Below are 20,852 nucleotides of genomic sequence, written 5' to 3'. Positions count from 1 at the left end.
AAAAGACCTGCAGATTTTATGGAGCATAGTGAAATGCTAGTATTTATTCCATTTTACAGATGAGGAAACCAAAAGCTTAGAGAGAATAAATAACTACTCAAAGCCACAAAACCAGTAAGTAGAAAAATTGGACTTTGAACCCAGAAGATGTGAGTTAGAAAGACTAACAAGATCTCAAAGACACTCCATGGTCAATTCTGACTCTAGTGTTCAAGAAAGTCAATACAATTCAAGAACAAATCATCTTCCCTCTTCCCCTCTCTGAATTTGGATGCAGGCATATCACCAATTACTATAATTCCCATATTATTGCTCATAATTTTTCTAGCTCTTTTGTACGGAGGATCTCAAGGTATCTTTAGTCATTGTCAATGATCAAATTGTTAACATTTACACTTGTTATCAGACTATAAATCAGTTTAAAACAATTATCTATATCCTCATTGAATTGTTGAAAAATTGTATCATGCATTATCAAATAGCATCTTTCAACTGGTACTTTCTAAATCAGGTAGTGGCCTTTCTTCATGCTGTGGCATAATGCACTCTTAGCTTCTGAAAGACCAGAAGAAAAGGATATTCTAAAACACACAAAAATATTTAAATAAATAAATCTGAAAATCTGTGGGAGAAATAAATATACAAAGTAGACAGTAGTAGAGGAGAAAATAACTTTTTTCGAGGATTATAGCAAAGAACAGCTAATAAGAATGGAATATAGTTGAATTAGATACATCGAATGCATCGCCTCAAACTGTCTACACCTCACCTGACTTCTGGGACTTAGGCATGTTTCACTAAGTCATCACCTCTCAGACCATCTCTAGGAACTGGAATGCTGGATGGTTCAGTCACATGCAGCTAACAAAGCCTATACAGTTGTCCCTCCATCACTGTGAGAGATCAGTTCCAGGACACCTCACTGACACCAAAATTCACAGATGCTCCACCCATATATAAAATGGCATCATATTTGCATATAATCTACACATGTCCTCCTGTATAGTTTAAATCATCTCTAGATTACTTATAATACCTAATACAATGTAAATGCTATATACTGAGTAAATGTTAGGTAAATAGCTGTCGGCACACAAATTCAAGTTTTGCTTTTGAAACTTTCTGGATTTTTTTTTCCCAAATATTTTCCATTGGTGGTTGGTTAAATCTGCAGGTGTAGAACCTGGGGCTGACTATTGCCTCTGACTCAGAGGAAGTGCCAGCTACAGAACAACGAATCTGGATTCCATAGCTGCATTACCTAGTGACACAACCCAAATATGTGGGAGTATCAACTCCCTATATAGTTTATTGTGACCAGGAAGAGACTGAAGATGGGAGAGAGCCAGTAGACAAATTTGCTTTGCATTTCCCCTATAGTGGACCATTTGTGGGGGAAGGTGCTTCCAAACATCTGCCAGGAGACCTTTTGTGGCATTGGAAGGCCACCTGTGTTCCTTTGTGAAACAAAAGACAAACTCAGTAATGCACCACCTTATGTTATCTTTCTTCCTTCCTTACCTCAATTCCCCTTTTTTTATTCTCACTGCCATGGAATTGGATTACCAATAAAGCATCAGCACCTAAGCTTTACCCCAGGCTCTGCTTTCCAAGGACTCTAAAAACAGTCCTGTGTACTATTTCAAAGTTGTCAATGCACAAGGTATAAAACTGGGTATATAATGAGCCTTCTAATTAGTAGAAAAGGCAAATACATGATAAACAGGGATCATGCTGCTTATCCATAAAGCCCGGCAGAATTTTTGTGCTCAATACATATGTCAACTACAAATGTCCATCAACATCAGCATTTTAGTAGTGAAGCATGGTGGGGAAAATTATGTTTCCATGAGGCTACTTTTCCCATCTTTGAAAAATAAAAACACAATTACAAGTCCAATTTACAAGAACAGTTTGTTTCTTATGATGAAAAATAATGCAACCAATTATCCAAGGTACCTATCTAAAATTTAACTACCATTATCAAATAAAATGTAGGAATATAGCAGCAGAAACTATCAAAGGTACCTTAAAATCCACCAGTACCCAGCAAACCCTGGACTTCATGCAGCTGCCTCTGGTTATGTAGTCACCAACCTTTAAATTGAGAATAATCAGCTGAATTTCAAAATGGAATTATGCAAGTTTATTTGATTTCCTCTGCTTGCCTCTCATGAAAAGACATAAAACTGAAAATGGCTTCGTAGAGCGGGTAGAACAGTCAGGTGAATGCAACATACTGTCATCAATCCCATTGTTTCAGGAAGCCAGGGGTGTGGTAGGCACAATCAGGCTTCACAGCAAAGAACCATGAACCAACTATGAGACACCAAAGAATGAGGCAGCAATTCTGCCCAAGGAAGTGAATGTACTTTCTTTATTAAACTCTCCAGGGAAATTAGAAATGGTAAGTAAAGAGATTAAGAGAAGAGACACTAAGAGAAACCCTTGACTTTTCTCTAACCATCGTAAAATTTTACCAGAACAAACTCTTCAAGCCATGAGGATTACAAATCATGAGGATTGCCTGGTCTAAGAGCCTTTTAATAAGAGGTTTGCTGATTATCTTGAAGATTTTTAAAGACAACAAAATGCAAACAATTGCTCTTGTCACATGAACTGTTTTTAAAGCCTTCCGCTTTGGTACATTTGGGGCAGTATCAATTAAAACCAAATGTGGGTTAACAGCACAAGAGATAAATAAGTATAGGTCTTGGAAAATTATAAGATACAGTCAGTATTTATCCCTGATTTATCAGAGATTTGTCTCTGAGAGCTAAAAGGCAGAATCCTTCCTATTAAGAGAGTCTTTGCATTATCAATACAAGGAAAGACTATATTTAAATAAGCTGCCAAAATACCCCCTCCCAAAAAAAGAAAGAAAAAGAAAAAGAAAAAAAACAGCTCAGTAACTATGCAGTTTCATTTGCTTCTGTTGGTGTTTGAAAGCTACAGTCTCTTTAGTTCTATAGCTAACATCCTGCTCTGGATTTGGGAGATTCTTTATCTTTAGGGCTTTTCCTTCAATGTCACTTTCACTGTGCTCTAGCCAGACATCCTATCAGTGGTCATCTTCTCTCCTAGGATAAAATTATTCTTAATCACTGCACCTACGCCTACCCTTGTCCCACGGTAACACTAGCAATGGGATGTATGCCAGGATCTGTAAGAATTTCCAACCATCAAGGAGAGACGATCTTTTTTAAGGTCATGCTGCTCTCAAATCTTTCTCTGGCTTCATTAGAACTGAAATATTTTGTTTACTTTTTCTTTGAGGTCTTGCCTCATTTCCAGTTACAATGGATTATGACAGATAAGATGAATTGATTTTTATATAATTCTAGATAATATATTATCCTTTCTAGAGAAAATAATAGTCTAACACTTAAATTAAAAAAAAAAAATTTCCGTCACCATGGAACACAGGTGGGAGGAAATTTTTGGTCAGGAGCCCTTTATTTTCTCCTCCAAATCACAAAAAATGGAAGGTTATCCAGCTGACCTATGCACAGAACTAGTCCTAGGTTAGAGAAACAACTTAATTAATAGCCTTGGCATACAAAACAGCAATTTAAACAGCCAGGTAATGGATTTCCAGGGTCAGACTCTGGAACTCAACTATCGACACAGCTACAAACGCAGTGACTGTACAGCTACTGCAGGGCTGCTTTTATTGCCAAGGTTGTTATACACACATAGATTTCAATATATATTTTGTCCCTCTCAAATTGCCATCACATTGCTAAAAAGCAAGAACATTCAGACCAGAAAATTGAGTTATTTTTTATAAGTAAAGTTAAGTAGACAGCAGCTGCAGGATTAATATATTCCCTTGATTTACTTTTTATTTACAGATGCACATTTTCATTAGCTGGGATTTGAACAGAATGGATTTTTACAACAAAAGCAAGAGCAGCTCAATTCTGGCTTTTATACACAGATGGGCTCCTCTCTGTCTCCCTGGACAGTTTTGAGTGCATCTTCTCCCAACACAGCCTAGATGCATCTATTTGTAATGTTCAGCTTGCAGCCTCGAGGAAGAGTACATAATTTCCCTCCCTAATCTGCAGAGCAAATCTCAGATGCAATGTGTTTTCTGTAGATGCAAAGAAGTCCTGGACACTGGGGCTGGAAATGCAAACAATTTCTTTTTCCCCTTCCTCTGATGTAAATTAAGGCATTTCATGCCTCTGAGATGATTTCGTCAGTTATCTATCTATATTTGCTACAATGATTTCCTAAATGGCCTTAGGCTGTATTACCTCCCCTTGCCTCAGAAAACAATCTAATTTGTATTCTAAGTGTCCCAGGCTGACCGTTTTGTTTGATCACAGTTATTAGACTGTTCTCTAATGCTCTGAAATGTTTATTGTTTTAGACTTTGAACCGCAGTAGTTATAAAATAACCACAGATTCTCAAAATTCCTTATATGCGGTACACATTCTCACTGACCAGTCCTATTTGTGCTGATGCCCAAGAAATGCTTGCTTACTGAATAAATGCACCACAGATGTGGCAGAGAACTTGAATGTCTCTAATTAAACAGCCCTGCCTTTTGGAAACGGTGCTGCTAGGACATCATCAGGAGCTCTGGGTTAGGATGTTACTGAATTTTCTGTCAGAGGAACAATACGGTATCCCATAGTATCAGGAAACGTATAGGATGTGATGCTACTGAACTAGCCGAGGCAGTAAATAGGCATCAAAATGATGGATGGTGGATATCTAGAGTGCTGGATGGAGGTGATAGGACCCAAAGTCATCATGACTTCAGAAGTACAATTGCAGAGGGCATCTGAGCCCTGACCCCAAGATATGTGCCCTGCCTTTTTCCTTATTCTTATTCCTTACTAGGCTCTCAGGTTGACCAAAGGAAGTTAAAGAACTGGGGTGGCAGTTAAGATTTACACACTCCATGCTTTTATCCTTATCTCTGTGCCTAAAAAAATTAGGGAACTTGGTTGAAAAGAAAAGACAGGAATTAAAACATGAGCAAAGTGACCAGGACATCTCCCTGCTAACTCTCCTCCTTGCAAGCCCATTGTCTGAGGCTCAACTTTCCACTTCCCCCTGCCACATTTCTGTCCATATTTATGGATGAGTGGGTTACCATGAGGCAAAGACAGATTAGTTTAAAATCTGAAACTATAAAATGTTTGCTTGTTGGATTACATCTCCCAGTTGTTTTACCAGTAGCGAGGCAAGCAGGGTGACTTGAAAAAGTGAACAGCATCACCCCTTTCCATGCCAAATACAGAAAAAGAGCTAAAATTATGCTCCCAAGCACCGATGGCGATCCCTACTCTAGCAAGCCCGAATGAGCAATACACCTTTTAAACTACAGTGGTGAAAAAGGAAGCTCAGTTCCCTATCCAAAGGATATCACACAGCCAGAATCCCCATCAGCTCAAGTTTTACATGCATTTCCAGGTAAAGATCTGTGCACCAAATTTCAAGCCAGAGTATATTTTCCAACAGTTCATCTGATTTCTTGAAATCTGCGATATTATAATATCACTCTCAGTTTCAAGAACCTGAGTAGTTAAGTCACAATTTAAATGTCCCTTCTTACCAAATCCTGTGGAAATAACCCTCTTTGAACTTGACCTTCCTTTTAGAGGCAATATTTATTGTGGGGAATTTATAGTCAGTGTTTGGTGCTTAGGTTTTATTTGTCCAATTTTTTAACGTAGCATGAGTTCTTCTGAGATTCACCTCTGCTTAGCTAAGGCAATCATAGAATAAAAACAAATACATAAATAAAAAGGATTTTTTTTTCCCAGAAATACTGACACAACCTTAGCCAGAATGGAGGGAGTCATGCAGCCGTAATAATAAAAGTAGCAAACGTTAGCAATCTGCTTCATAGCATGAAATAAAAGGTATTTTCGTAAAAACATGAGCACGGCTCCAACTGTAATTTTTCACACAGCTGCGATAAAAGAACGATAAAAGTGATAAGGCATAACAATTCCTGAGTAAACACACATATAAAATGAAGTGGAAGCTCAGATCTAAAGTGTTTTGTTTTACTTGCAGACTCTAAACATACCAGGGCTGATGCTTTAATTTTTTTTGAACAGCTATCAATTTTGTTCACTTGTGCAATTTAATGGATGCTAAAGGCTTCCAAGAAATATGCTGCATTAAGAGATATTCTCCCTCAGCCTGTGCATATGACACTTTGTCACTTCGAAATATTATACACTTTTGAATAGATATCCTATCTAGTGCCTCTTGATAAGAAAAAAATAGCAAAAGCAGTCCCAACGAATCTTTCCTGTGGAGAAAAGAATTTCATCCCCTTCGAAATTCAGTGATTCTGTCCCTGCCCCTCAGAAATGTGTCTCTCCCAAGGTAAGAGAACACTTCTTTAATCATGAGAACAAATGGGTATTTGTCCAACAATGAGAACAATTCTTTTTCTAAAGTAGAAATATATCTTCTAGAATGTTCTTGGGGCAAATAAGTGATTTTTAAAGCACAAAAATGATACAAGATACTCAGAAAAAAAAAGATGATTACATATTTTCATAAGTATTCATCACTATCTCTGTAGAATACTCTGTGACCTTAGGATCAAGGCATGGTTAAAGCACAGAAATAAGTACCAAACTTATTATTTCTCCCTTAGAGTAAAGAGCTGCTCTCCCACCCACATTAAGTCTGTGAACCCTTACGTCCAGTAGCCACAAAACACGTGCTAAGCTGTGGCTCTCATCTTCTAAATACCTTTCCCCTTGACGTGGTACACAACATTTATTGATTCATTGTTTTTTGTTTTTTAGCAAACATACATTAAAGCACCTCCAATGGGCAAGGGAGCGTAGAGACTATTACAATAGTTGTGGTAGAACTACCTGTTCAACAAAGATCTGTGTTCCCACCCCACAGTGTCAGGGAAGCATCTTCTAGCCAGACGCTCTATTTCCTGGTCTTTCTTTGCATCTAGCCATGGCCAGGTGACTACGAAGTGTAAGCAGAAGAGAAGTCCACCCTTTGGGCCAACCTGGTTAAGAAGCCTAGGCTTCCTGTCTACTCACTCTTGTCATTATATGGCATCCTTGGAAGCCACATGTTGAAGACAGCAGTGCCCCGAGATGGAAAAAGCCTGGTGGCTACATCAACATACAGAAGACTGTCTGCCAGAGATCACATTGAAGTGTTGTAAAAGTGAGAATAAACGTCAGTTGTGCTAAACTATTTTGATTTGGGGATGTATCTGTTACAATAATTGACACAATCCTATATAAGAATCTTGTTCTCAGGAGCTTACCTTTAATTAGAGAGAGAACTACTTTGAATACTTTTGGAGAAAATAATCAGGTATATTTCTCTAAGATAACATGGGTGATAAGGCAAGTAACCAAAAATTATACTTTATAATATCATCAACATAGTAAGATTAAGGGGTCTGAGACTCAAAGCAAGGCAGGATCAGTTAAATCTAGAGTTGGTGGAAAAGGCAACATGAAGAAGGAGCCCTTTTAACTTGATTTCAAATGATGGATAGCAGCAATGACAAGTAAGAAATGAAGTTGAAAGGCATTTCAGGCTCAGGGAACTGTGTGATCAAGCAGGGAGGAAATAAAGTGCAATGATTTGGGAACAGCGAGTCATCTGCATAAAGGATGACAGCCTGCACAAAAGTAACCAAGAAACAGTTAAACATAACCTCCCAAGTTGCTATACTTCAGCACTTCCTGATGGCCTGATGTGCAAATCCTAAAGTCACAACTTTGGCACTGTGGAGGGATCACTATGTATTGGGGGAGGGTCATCTCATCTTAAAAGTTTTTTCTCCTTTTTCCAAAACTCCAGGCACTAGAACACTTCTATTACAATTGTAGATAATGAGAGAGTGATACAAGGGTTTCAAAGATCAGAGAAGTCACAGAATAGAGAGGGACAAAGCACATACCTGATGAGCTCCCATGTGAAAAAGGAAATAATTCCTCTAGATATTGACATTTTTCAAGATGATGAAAGAGACAGAAATCCTCTAGGCCCCAAAATGTGTGCATCTGTAGAGTTGTCAGTGATGACAGTGCAAATAATACTACATCAATTAATTACAGGGCTTTCTTCAACTTTATAAACGAGTTTAAAAAAACTCTGATCTTAAAATTCAAAGATCTGATAAATATTCTTTCGGAGATGGACATCGTTCACAAAGAGTGACTGGGAAATCTAGATGATGAAAGGAGGGGACAGTATAGCTAAGGAGTTCCCCAACCTGATTTTGAAGGAATTGAAAATTAAGATCAGAATCCTACCATGCAATAATTATTCTTCAATATTCCTTTATACTTGAGTTGATAATTTAGAAGATTATGAATAACTTTCATTCCATAGTATAAATATGCTCATTCTTTAGAATGTTTCTTTTAGGAATTCTTTTATTGACAAATGATAAATTATTCAATAAATAATGTTTATCAAGAAAACATATCTATATTACATTTCAGTTTACATATAGAATTGCTCTTTTATAGACAAATGTCTATTGGCAAACAACTCCACTTCTCTGCAAAAGGCCAGATAGGTCTTGTGCACAAAAAGAGAGAACATTCTCCTTTCTTCAAAGTCCATCTTTGTCAAGGGTGCAGAAAAGACCCACTGTTATGGACTCAGTATTTGTGTCTTTCCAAAATTCACATGCTGAAACCCTCCCCCTCATGTGATGGTGTAAGAGGGTGGGGCCTTTGAGAGATAATTAGAAATAAATGAGGTCATGAGGGGGAAGACCCCATGAATGGGATTAGTGCCCTTATGAGAGTCAGGAGAGAATTTGCTTCCAGTCTCTGCTCTCCGTAATGTGAGGACACTATGAGAAGCTGGCAGTCTGCAAACTGGAGGAGGGTTCTCACCGGAATTCAACCATGCTGGCACCCTGATCTCAAATTTCCAGCCTCCAGAACTGTGATAAATAAATTTCTGCTGTTTAAAAGCCACCCAGTCTTTGGTATTTTGACTAAGACACTTGCCCAAATTTAAACCAATTCCTACTACCTCCTTTTTAGAAGCTTAAAGCACAGAGTCTGACTATGAAAAGAAAAATGTTCCCTTGCTTTTGTTTGCCTGTTTAAAGGCATACATAGTTTTCAAGCTTTTTTGCAAATATTAGGTTTCCTAGTGATCTGTGTTGCCTGTTCGGCTTCTCTTGGGCTAGGGAATAGAAGTCAGAGGCTCATTTCCAAGAGAGTACTGTGTAGAAAAAAGCTGCAAAGAAAAGGTGTGGAGTGAGCAAATGAAGCAAGCTTAACAGTTTCCTCCAACAGCTTGGCAATAGCTTTGCGTGCCCAGACTAACCATGCCAATCCTGATTCTCACTGCCAAATACATCCTTCCTTGCTGTCCTCACTTCTTGTCCTATTATCTTGCTTCTTCCTACCCTATGCTACAATAATTTACAGGAAGAAAAGTTTGGATAAATGTATGTATGCTTTAAAAAGAAATTTTCATTTAAATTGATGCAAACGTCAAAGGAAGACAAGAATATCCCCTTTCTGCACAGATGAGTAGCTCTTTTTCCTTTAAAAATTTTTTTTTCAGAAAATCTAAAATATGTAAAGCTGGAGATTATTTTGGATAGCAAAGAAAGGATATGTACTCTGAGCATAAATAAGAAATTTTTTCTGAAACCTTACTTCTTGCTATCATGGAAAACAAATTAGCACCATGCATTTTCTTAAGAACATTTTCCCTGAAAAAAATATTAATGACTTAATTCAAAGACCTAAACTTGAATCAAATTTTCTCTTTGGTAATCTCTGACTCCACATGATTCCCTGGGCCTTCTCTCCCATTTGAACCACCTTCCCCTGGTTAGTCCTCCATGGAGTCATGAAAACAGGCTACATAAAAATGCAGCCTTCATAGCACTACCCCCTGGATAAATTAACTCAATACCTAATTCCAGCTTTAAGAAAGCATATACAAGGAACTATATTCAATATCTTGTAGTAACTTATGGTGAAAAAGAATATGAAAACAAATCATACGTATGTTCATTTATGACTGAAGCATTATACTGTACACCAGAAATTGACACAACATTGTAAACTGACTATATACTTCAATAAATATATATTTTTTTAAAAAGAAAGCATACAACTCACTACATTATCTCTTTTTTTAATGTGCCAACCTCACTTCCTCTCTCCCATTTCCTTACCCTCCAGCAATAACAACTTACTTTGATTCATATTAACATACCATAGTGTTTCATGCCCCCAATTAATTTGTTCATTCTGCTTGTTTTGCATGCAATAAACCTCTCTTCCTTTGTTCACTTAGTGAGCTCCTACTCATCTTCCAAACCCTTTGTATCAGTCAGAGTTCATTGTAGGAAAGAGAAGCCACTCCAGGGATATCAGATAGGAAGGCACTGAATGCAGGGAATGAAGTGTCAAGGAAACTGTTGAGAGGATTAGAGTAACACAAGTCAGGGGCCACCAATAAGCTTTCAGGTCACAACTCTGCAGGTGTGATCCAGAAATTGAGAGCTGCTGCTGACAGTCAGAGGTCAGAAAGCCACCAGAACTACTGCCTATGTCACAGCTGCCCCTACAGCCAAGAGGGATGACTTGGCAGTGAAACAAGGGGTCTGATCACTGTAAAAAAAGAAAAACAATGTTTGCTGGATCCTTATGTGTCAGCTGCCATCACTGCTGAAGGGAGAATGATTCTATTTGTTCCTGCTTTGCAAATTGTGCGCTACTGCATCTCATTACAGTTTTTAGCCTTTCAACCTCTATCAAGGTATAGGGACACTGAAGAGAAGGAAATAGGTGCTGAGTATCAATGTTAGGAATCACATCCTCTGTTAAGCTCTTCTATGGACCTTCCACCTTCTAAGAGTCTTGGTTAATCATTCCCTCCACTATATCACCTCTTTACCAAGCATATTCTTCTATGATTTGAGTAGTCCCACCATGTTGTAATATTTGTGGGCATATATATAGTTCATATATTATAAATACCTGATTATTATTTTATTCATCTTTTTAAAATCCCCAGTGCCTAGCATAGTTTCTGGCACATAATATGTCTCCACTTAATATAATTAAGTAGCATTTCAATTTGCAAAAAATATTAACTTTGAAAGGCAAAATTCTCAGATTCAATCTTCTCTTTCAGTAGATTTGAAAAATACATAGAGCTGGAGAGTAATGACACTGAACTCTCTTGAGATTTCAGTAAATTCTCCTTTTGATAGAAGAATAATATCTCAGGATTTTATTCAATTAAAATGCAAATTTGAGGATTCTTTGGTTCTAGTAGCTATTCTACTCATTGTACTCTCCAGTGATCAATTTGCTCTTCCCAATAGAAGATAGAAAATCAGGCATTTTATTGCACTGCTTTAAATTATACTTCATTTATGCATTGTGTTAAATAACCTCTGGGCATGCTTATAAGCCTCACAAGGGAAAACACAGCAAGCAATTTGCATTTATGTGCTAATATAGACTAAATATCAAAAGAATGTTCAAATAAGATTCAGAATATATTTTTATATCCCACTGGTAATAATTGCTTTATTAGAGTGTGGAAGGAGTGGGGCAGCTCTATTGTCACAATGTAGCCTGTGTACAGTCCTATGATTCTAAACCACCAAATAATGTATTTTTAAAAATCCTTCCATTAACAGTAAATGCTGGAGAGGGTGTGGAGAAAAGGAGACCCTCCTATACTGTTGGTGGAAATGTAATCTGGTGCAGCCACCATGGAAAATAGTATGAAGCTTCCTTAAAAAAAACTAAAAATAGACTCACCATATGATCCAGCAATCCTATTCCTAGGCATACATCTGTAGAAAACTCTAATTTGAAAAGATATATGCAACCCAATGTTCACAGCATCACTGTTTACAATAGCCAAGACATGGAAACAACCTAAATGTCCATCAACAGATGACTGGATAAAGAAGATAGAATACTACTCAACCATAAAATGAATGAAATAATGTCATTTGCAGCAACATGCATGGACATAGAGATTATCATACTAAGTGAAGTAAGTCAGATAGAGAAAGATAAATATCATATGATATCACTTGTATGTGGAATTTAAGAAATGATTCAAATGAACTTATTCACAAAATAGAAACAGACTCACGGACATAGAAAACAAACTGATGACCAAAGGGGAAAGGGGAGGAGTGATAAATTAGGAGTTTGGAATTAGCAGATATTAACTACTATATATAAAATAGATAAATAGCAAAGTCCTACTGTATAGCACAGGGAACTATATTCAGTAGCTTGTAATAACCTATAATGAAAAAGAATATATATATATATATATCTGAATCACTATGCTGTGCACCAGAAACTAACACAAAGTTGTAAATCAACTATACTTCAATTAAAAAAAAAATTCTATAGACGTACAAGGTTCCTCTGGACTCCATACAAACACCCACTTGTCCACTGGAGGTTTGAAGGGAAAACTAAGACATAGTAAAACTAGCAGTGCCTTTTTAAATACTAAGCTAGAAATGTTTTATGTAAAATTATGTCATGTACTAAGAGAATATTATATGGCTAAAGACGAATTTACCTTTTAGTTTCTCTTAAATTCAGTAATAAGAACCGAAGGTAAAATTAGACTACTCTAGAGAAAAATTAAGAGCAGACATTGCAGTCACAAAAAAAAAAAACAAAAACAAAAGAGCAGACATTGTAGTTATCAGTAGAGAAATTAACTGCAGGAAATATAACTTCCATCATTAGCTCTAGGTAATTTGAAATGTTTCCCTTGACCTTTACAAAGAAGGAAATGAGGTGCCTAGAGCTTATGCTGAGAATATCAAAGAAGCAGAATTCATCTGTGTTATAGCCTAAATGTATCCTCCCCAAATTCATCAGATATTGAAACCCTAACCCCCACTATAGCTGTATTTGGAGACAGGGCCTCTGAGGAAGTTATTAAGGTTAAATGAGGTCATGGGGGCAGTAGAGCTGGGGAGGGAGAGCTGATCTGATTGAATTAGTGTCCTTGTAAGAAGAGACACCAGAGAGCTCACTTTGTCTCTTCTAGTATCACAGAGGAACAGCCATATGAGGACACAGCACAGGGAGAAGGCAGCCATCTGTAAGCCAGAAAGAGAACCCTCATCAAAAACGGCTGAGCTGGCATCTTGATCTCAGACTTCCAACCTCCAGAACTGTGATCAAATACACTTCTGTTGTTTAAACCACCCAGTCCGTGATATTCTGTTATGGCAGCTTAAGCAGACTAAGGCGGATCATCAAGCCAACCAAAAATCCTTCCCCACTCCTGCTCTCACCCACACAGAGCACACCTTCAATAAAAGCTGAGGGCCTGGGAAGGGGCATATGAGAAGCAGGTGAAAACTACTGAAGTTCTTATGCACTGCTATTAAGGAAAATGCCAAACATATACTTTGTCCCTCTGAGATGTTTCCCTTAAGAATACTCCTGATATAGATATATGAATAAAATTAATGTTACACTGATTTCAAATGCGTAAGTGTGACTTGGCCACCCAAGAAAACCCGGGGCAACATGTCTTCGTTTAGAGCACTGGATTGCAGTAATAGAAACATGACTGTAGGTTCCACATTCTCACCCATGAGAACTGTGGAAGTTATTTACAGTACACAATGTGTTAAAAATTGTTCTAAATCTTGGCGTTGCAATTGATACTAAGAAATAATATCTTTCCAATCATTTAATTATAAGCTAAATCTAAGAGGTAGAAACATTCTCACCATTAATCAAATTAATACTTGCAGGCATCGGACCCACCATTTCCTGGAGAAAGAATAATTGTAACTAGTAAAGGTTGTATCCCAATTAAATTGGTTTCCTCCCTGTCTATTGCCAAATTTTGACCACTTATAAGGACTGCTCTCAGATTTAAGCTGTGATCTAAAAACTCTACATTCAGAAGTGCCTTTAAATGATCATAAATACTGTGCCGGTTATAAAGCTTTTATTGTTCAGCTCCAAATCTATCATGTTACACTCTTGTGATCCTGAGGCTAAGACCGTGAAAACTACTCTTGTCCTTCGTCAGCCTGCTCCCTGTTTGGTGCAGCCTGGAGGGGACTGTGGGAGAGACTGGAAGGCAGAGGCAAAAAGGGAATTACTCCTTCCTGTTCCCGTCTCTCTTGTCCAGCGCTGGCCCTTCATCCCAACACCAGCACTGGCATTCCTAGCACTAGTGTCACTGCACCCTTCTCAGATGACTTACAGTAACTGAGTCATGCCTCCTGCCCAGTAATCTGAGTCCCAGTTTACACAATCCATACTCTTCTAGACTCTGAAAATCCTAACATCTTTGCTTGTGTGCTCCAGAAAGCTGTGCTTTCTACAGTTGTTATGGCTGGACTTTCCCGTTTTGCTCTTTGAGCTTTACTTAACCAATCCCTAGGTTAGACTTTGTTGAAATACCTGGTGTGGTTCCTGTTTTCCTGAATGGATCTTCACTAATACACAGATGGAAAATGACATTTAAATTTTAGGAAGGTGGACTCAAGTAAAATTTATTTTACATTCCAACTGGACTACTTGAAATTAAAAACTAGCTCAAGCACAAATGGATTATATACATAAAAGACTAATTTCCTTTAGAATCACTTTTTGCCTATACAGTTCAAACAAGCATAGGTCTGGGGATTTTCTATACAGAAATGGAATTATACCATGTATTTCATTCAGCACATGAACTACTTAACTCTGGTGGCAATGCCTGAAAGATGAGAGGAGAAGCAAAGGAGACTTTAACTTTTGACTTGGTTCTTGTACTGAGCGTTTTACTTTTGCATTTTAATTTTTTAAAACTTTGTGCTGTTGAGGCAAACGGTTTTAGGTTTTTTTACAGGCTTGTTGACAGGATGACCAGCATTGACATGTTAACTGCCTAACACACTCTCTGGCACACAACAGGTAACCAATTACAGGCAGACATTAACAGACCAGTATTGGCCTCAAGCTTCACCTAAGATGGTAAAAAAAATTGCTCACTATAGTTCAAGCCATGTAACTGTCTAGTCTGTTTTCTTTGTGTTGAATGTCCATGAACACTGAACACAGATGTGATTTCAAGCCAAAATAACAAATCTTATCTTCGAATTTGTCAAACATGGTAGAAAAAAAAGATGACCCTAACAAAAGATGATCCTTTTTATCACAATTTTCTGCTTTCGCTTCTGCTCTCACATAACAGCTGTGCTCCAACCCACTCCTGCCCCACACCAAAAACAAGACAAAACTTCTTCCAGAAGTTCCTCTCTGGTTTCCCTTTCCTTCCTAATTCTCCATCATAAAATCTCAAATACTGACTATCAAACATAACCCACTTTGGAAAGCCCAGGAGGGGAAGAGGTTGAGCAGGTCAGGCCAGAACACATTTGAAGTGAGTGGGGAAGAGAAATTCCAGGAACTAATAGCAGATAACTTACATTCTTCCGTGCTTGTCAAGCCTGTGCAGGTGGCATGGTGCTAAAATTCTCTGCGTCTGTAGTCTGAGGGCTCCAGATGCATCTGCCTCTTAGGACGGGGATATCCTCTCTGCAGAAGCAACATTTTTCTTGTTAAAAAGACAAGTGAGAATTTTGAACTCATTTTTGTGAGAAAAGTCACATCTGTTTAGAGTGGTAGCTTCCATTTCTGTGGCTCCATGACACCTCTATGCCATCTTCTGCCATCTTCCCAGGCAGTAAGTCACTAGAGATATTGCGGTATATTCACTTCACACTCAGCATCCGATAGTCACAGTAGCTCAAATATACACAGACTTAGGAATCAGGAGACAGAGTTATAATTCACTTTTTGTCAACAAATTCATGCTAATTTGTGGGAAACAATATTTGTGCTCAGCTTCACTATGAAGACTGAAAAAAGAAAAAAAATACCTCTTCCTCCTTCCACTAAGTCACATAAGTGAAGTATCTAAAATATATACAATAGGAGGAACAGGGTGCACACACAGCAAGTAGTCACTGGTTTCTTCCTTGAAATATAAGGTAAAAGTAGATGGAACTTAAAGGATGGTAGAAATAGTAAAATTCAGAGCTGATGAGGAAAAATATGCAACATCACTCCCAAGAGAAATGAACACATCAAACAGCCAAGGCCAAGAGGGGAGAGAAATTACTACAGCAAGAAAGAGGAATAGCTGAAACTAAAATTTGACTGCAAAGACACCTAGGAATAATAAAGAAGAAGATGCTCTAATGTTAATGAGTCCATCTGCCCATCCCAGGTAGCACTGCCAGAGTAGGAGGTTTACCAGCTTTTTGTCATTTTACTTTTAACCTTTTACTGAATCACCAAGGGAAAGCTCTTATCCCAAAACAGACAAATAATAATTTTTTCACAAACCAAACCCATGGCAGTCTATGATGTCATCTCCAAATTCTGACAGTCTATCACTCCTTTTAAGGAAAAAAACCAAAATGCATCACAGCTCCTTCTGATAATGTCATACATTGGGTCAATTTTCTTTTACTTTCTTTTACTTTGTTTTGTTTTAATGTAGAAATCTCTCACCAAAAATTCATCCTGGGATATTGTTCAAGTGTCTTTTAGTTTTCTCTGAAGAGACGAATAGCCAACCCATAACAAGACTTGTTCAAGGCCTAGCGTCACTACAAATGCTATGGCATAGTTTGGAAAGCCACCGTAATCCTTATCATTGCTCACAGACAGCGATCAAGTACAAAAACACAGCGATCTGAGTAACAGCCAGTTACCTCGTCACTCTTTACTGCAGAATGTTGTCCTTCATCAATGTCAGTCCCAAATCAACTGGTCAGGACACAGCCCCAGTTACAAGCCCCCTTTTGTTTTCTGTTCAATGTATTACAACCATTCTGTATGTATGTTTGCTCCTCAACCTCAATTTGCAGAAAAGAACTGCAAAAATCTATTGGAAACCTCAACTTTTACACAACTACTTGGAAATCATTTCTTTGATACTGGCGTAGTGTCAGTGAAAAGGACAGTAAAAAAAAAAATACTACCCACTTGAGGGGAAAAAGAAATGCCCTCAAGAGTTATGTTCAAGTACAAAAGAAAGGTTGAGTGATTGAAATTCTTTTGCAGATAACCTGAGGGGGAGTGGAAGAATACTAATAAATCGGGCCTTAAAAAAGTGTTAGCCTACTGACCTCAGCACTCTCTCACAGTGCATGAGTATGAAACTCTTATTTTTACAAAGAAAAATAAAAGTACTGAGAAGTTATGAATGTCAGTAAGAGGCAACAATGGTACAGAGAATTTAACAAACCAAAGGCAAATCCAAGACTTGAAATCCATCTCAGGCAATGACCATCAATAGGCTAAGAAAGACATCACCAATGTTCTAGACCCATGTCAGAGGCACATCAAAAAGGGAGACCCTTTGTCCAGCTGCCACTCTCCCTAAATCCTGTAACTCCTACTGCCACAGCTTGTTGGTTGGTATCAACATTATCTTCCTAGGACTGATTCTGTGTCAGCTAAATTTTATACAGGCGCTCCCTGCAGACTGACATCACTGAAGAACATCATTCCTCTTGGGGAAAAAGTAGAAAAGATGTTTTTATTCATTCTGTATGATGCCAAATAAGAAATAGCAATCCTGAGTCCAGGAAATTCGACAGCCAGGATGGGGAAACACTGAAACTGAGCATAATACCATGGCAGGCAAATTTTTAAAATCTGAATTTTTGTTCCTCCCTATCTTTCCCCTTTCCCCTCCCCTAGAGAGAAAGAGGACCCTGTACCTCTTTACCTCAGCGAAGATACGTGACATGGAAGAAAGTAGGATTGATGGAGTTAAAAGAAACTTTTTTAAAATTTTATTTATTTGCATTTGGAAGGAGATAATTCGGTTTATTGAATTAATTATTTATTTTTAAAATGGAGATGAAGGGGATTAAACCCAGAATCTTGTGCACGCTAAGCACATACTCTACCACTGAGCTGTACTCTCCTCGCTGAGACAAAAGAAATTTGAAGAGGCAGAACTGTCTCTAAACTAACGAAACATCCTCCAAACTGAGAAATAAGAGAAGTCTGTGGATATCTTTAAAGATGGAAGACTGTTTACTGATCACTAAAAACGTGGCAGGACCTCAGAGGGAAAGGTCAATTGGTACAGGTTGTGGGGTAAAGTCTTGGTACGAAAGAACAAAATGGAGAAAAGAAGCAGAAGTCATCTCTTGCACCAACTGTGGCAATAGTGGTCATTGGTCTTGTTCAAAGTCTCCTCCCCTTAACTCAGGTTAGAGTGGGGGCCTTTCAGTGGCAGTGCATCGCATCGAGGGTAAACCATGAGACCCCTGTGGAGGTCAAGGCAGAAATGCAGATAACATGCTCTGTTGTATTTCCTGTGACTGAGGTTTTCACATGAAGCGTTATGAGCTGCCACTCACCCAGATGCCAAAAGGCACGTGGACGGGCCCAGTATGTTGACCTAGGAAAAAAGGACGAAAACGTCTATAGAAGAAAGTGGCACAGATAAAACGGTGCTATGCTAATCCAACAGGACATCCCAAAACAACAGGTTAAAGAAACAAAACGTGGTATCAAAAGTTCCCTTCAGCAAAATTCAAACAGGGCCTAGAGGAGGTCGGAAACCTAAAATCACTCTCTCCAGCCAATCAGCATCATCATAAGAAGGATATTTAGAGCAAACAGATGTCTTGGATGACTGCAGAGATGGCAGAGTTCCCTTCAAGTTCAACAAGAAAACCAAAGGGCTCAGAGATGGCGTGACCAAATTCTTTACCCCACCCTCTGCTGGGTGGTTACCTCCAGGGGAAGTGGCAGACTACTCTGAGCAATACACAATCAGGAAAAAGGCCAGCAGGAAGTCAAGAACATCAGACTGGCCCACAGACTTCAGGATGGTGGGGATGGCAAACAAGAAAGTGAGGAATGGTTTTGGGGGGAGCCAGGAAATTACAACTGAGAAAGATATGGAATTATTTCATGATATCTAAGAAGGTAAAGTTGGATATTCAGATTGGCCAAACAATTTGTTCAGAGATAAGAAAGAGAGGTATTAATTATCTTGTGGGTAATGCAGTAATAGGATTTATGTATCTGTCTGATCTGTGAATAAATATGATTTGTTCAGATACATAGTTCTGCCGATTAAGGTGTTCCTTTCAAACCCACTGTAACTGCTTTGGTTTTGTAAATAAACACATTGCTTTCACTATCAGTATTAAAGGAGCTTGGTTGTTCTGTCTTATAAGTTCAATAAATGTATTTCTCACTCACTATAGCAGGACCTCAGATGGAAAGAACAATTGATAAAGGTTGTGGGGTAAAGCACCTGCCGTACCCGAGATCATCTTACACCAAGGGTGGCATTGAGGCAGTAGAGAAGTGGAGAGAAGGGCAGGAAGGACTGTGCAAATGGAGATGACAGTTCCTCTGTAGGTACATAAGATAAAAACCTAATTTGGTCACAACTAGAAAGTTTCCCAAATAACCTATGTTATTGTGTGCCTATTACAGGGTAGGCAGAATCATGGGTCATGTTTTTGTGCAGAAAGTAGGATAGAGAGTTGAAAATTTGGAAGTAGTTAGATCTCAGAGACAGGATGCTTTGTTAAGAAGAGAATGAGCTTTAGAGCTAAACTGACTTAGGTCAAATGGTAGATGTCAGTTCACCTGTGTACTATGCATGCTTTTAGACAAGTTACTTAATCTCTTTGGTCCTCACTTACCTTATCTGTCACAATGAAGTAACAGGGATGAGCAGGCAGGGGGATACACAAATTTGAAAATACACAAACTATATACCATAGCTTAATCCCTGGATTATATCAATTGTTGATGTTTTTGCCACACTACTCTGCCCTCAGGTCCTCTTCCTTATTCTACCATTGCCATTCTTTTTTATTGAAATTCAGAAAATGTCATTTTAATTTTCTAATGCTTGCTATAATGCTTGCAATGTCTTAGGTTCCACGTAAAATTTATAAAATCTTGTTATACTTTCAAGTCTTTTTATATCAAAATTTTTAATTCATTTTCTTCAAAAACTTCTTCAAACATCTTAGCTGTTAGCTGTAAAGCAAATAAAAGAGGGACAGAACAATGCAATCCAATAAAAATTGGATTTACTTTTAAAAAAGAAAGGTTTTAATCTTTCTTAATTGGCTCTTTGATGTAGATAATTTCCAAGAGTGAGGCATTTTATAGACTAAAAGATCATGTTCAAGTCTTTCCTTAGAGTAATCAAGATTTGGTGATCCTTTAGAATAATAGCCATTAAAAACAGCAGAGAGAAAGGAGTTATTAGATGTGGAAGATCAAGGTCTCCAACATATTAAAATAAGCTATAAAGGTCTTCAAATTCTAGCAAGCAGAAGATAACATTTTCACTGCACATTTCTTTAAAAGAAGATAAAGAGCATTGAATCAATATATCATTGAACAGATTATTATTTTGTACAGGCTGAAGGTTGGTGCAGGTCATTCTCACCAAAGCAAACAGAACTTGTTAATTTAATCCAACAGACATGGCAGTGAAACCAAACAGGAATTTAATCAGCAGGAGAAGGTAGCGAGCATCTCTGAAAATTGAATGATCGCTGTGCAAACAGTAAGTATCATTATGGAAGGGCACAGAAAGAAAAAGAGTGCTCCTTTCATGGTTTTCAGTGAGTTCATCAAGCATAATAAATGATTCCAAATAAACCATTTCTGGGACTGCAACAATAACTTAATGTTACTGGTGCTGGAAAGTTTTAAAATTTATAGCTTTTCAATCTCTCACCTTTCTTAAATACTTTTTTTCCTAAGCTGCAAGGTTATACAATGAAGGATTAAGTGTCATATTCCAAGTGAAGACGGCAGCTGACTTTTCAGTTTCT

At 37.9% G+C, this 20,852-nt stretch overlaps 1 long non-coding RNA gene across 2 annotated transcripts in view; it reads right to left on the bottom strand.

The window, feature by feature from the left end:
* Positions 1-20,852, bottom strand: part of LOC116153975 (uncharacterized) — a 445,662-nt gene that overhangs the window by 327,966 nt on the left and 96,844 nt on the right. For both annotated transcript variants that reach the window (XR_004137755.2, XR_010381710.1), the window contains exon 2: positions 15,438-15,546. This is a non-coding gene — a long non-coding RNA (uncharacterized LOC116153975). The remainder of the gene's footprint in view (positions 1-15,437; positions 15,547-20,852) is intronic.

Source organism: Camelus dromedarius, chromosome 7 (assembly GCF_036321535.1).
Source record: "Camelus dromedarius isolate mCamDro1 chromosome 7, mCamDro1.pat, whole genome shotgun sequence".
NCBI lineage: Eukaryota > Metazoa > Chordata > Mammalia > Artiodactyla > Camelidae > Camelus > Camelus dromedarius.
Note: the sequence above shows the minus strand (reverse complement) of the source record. Positions and strands in the feature narration are given on the sequence as shown.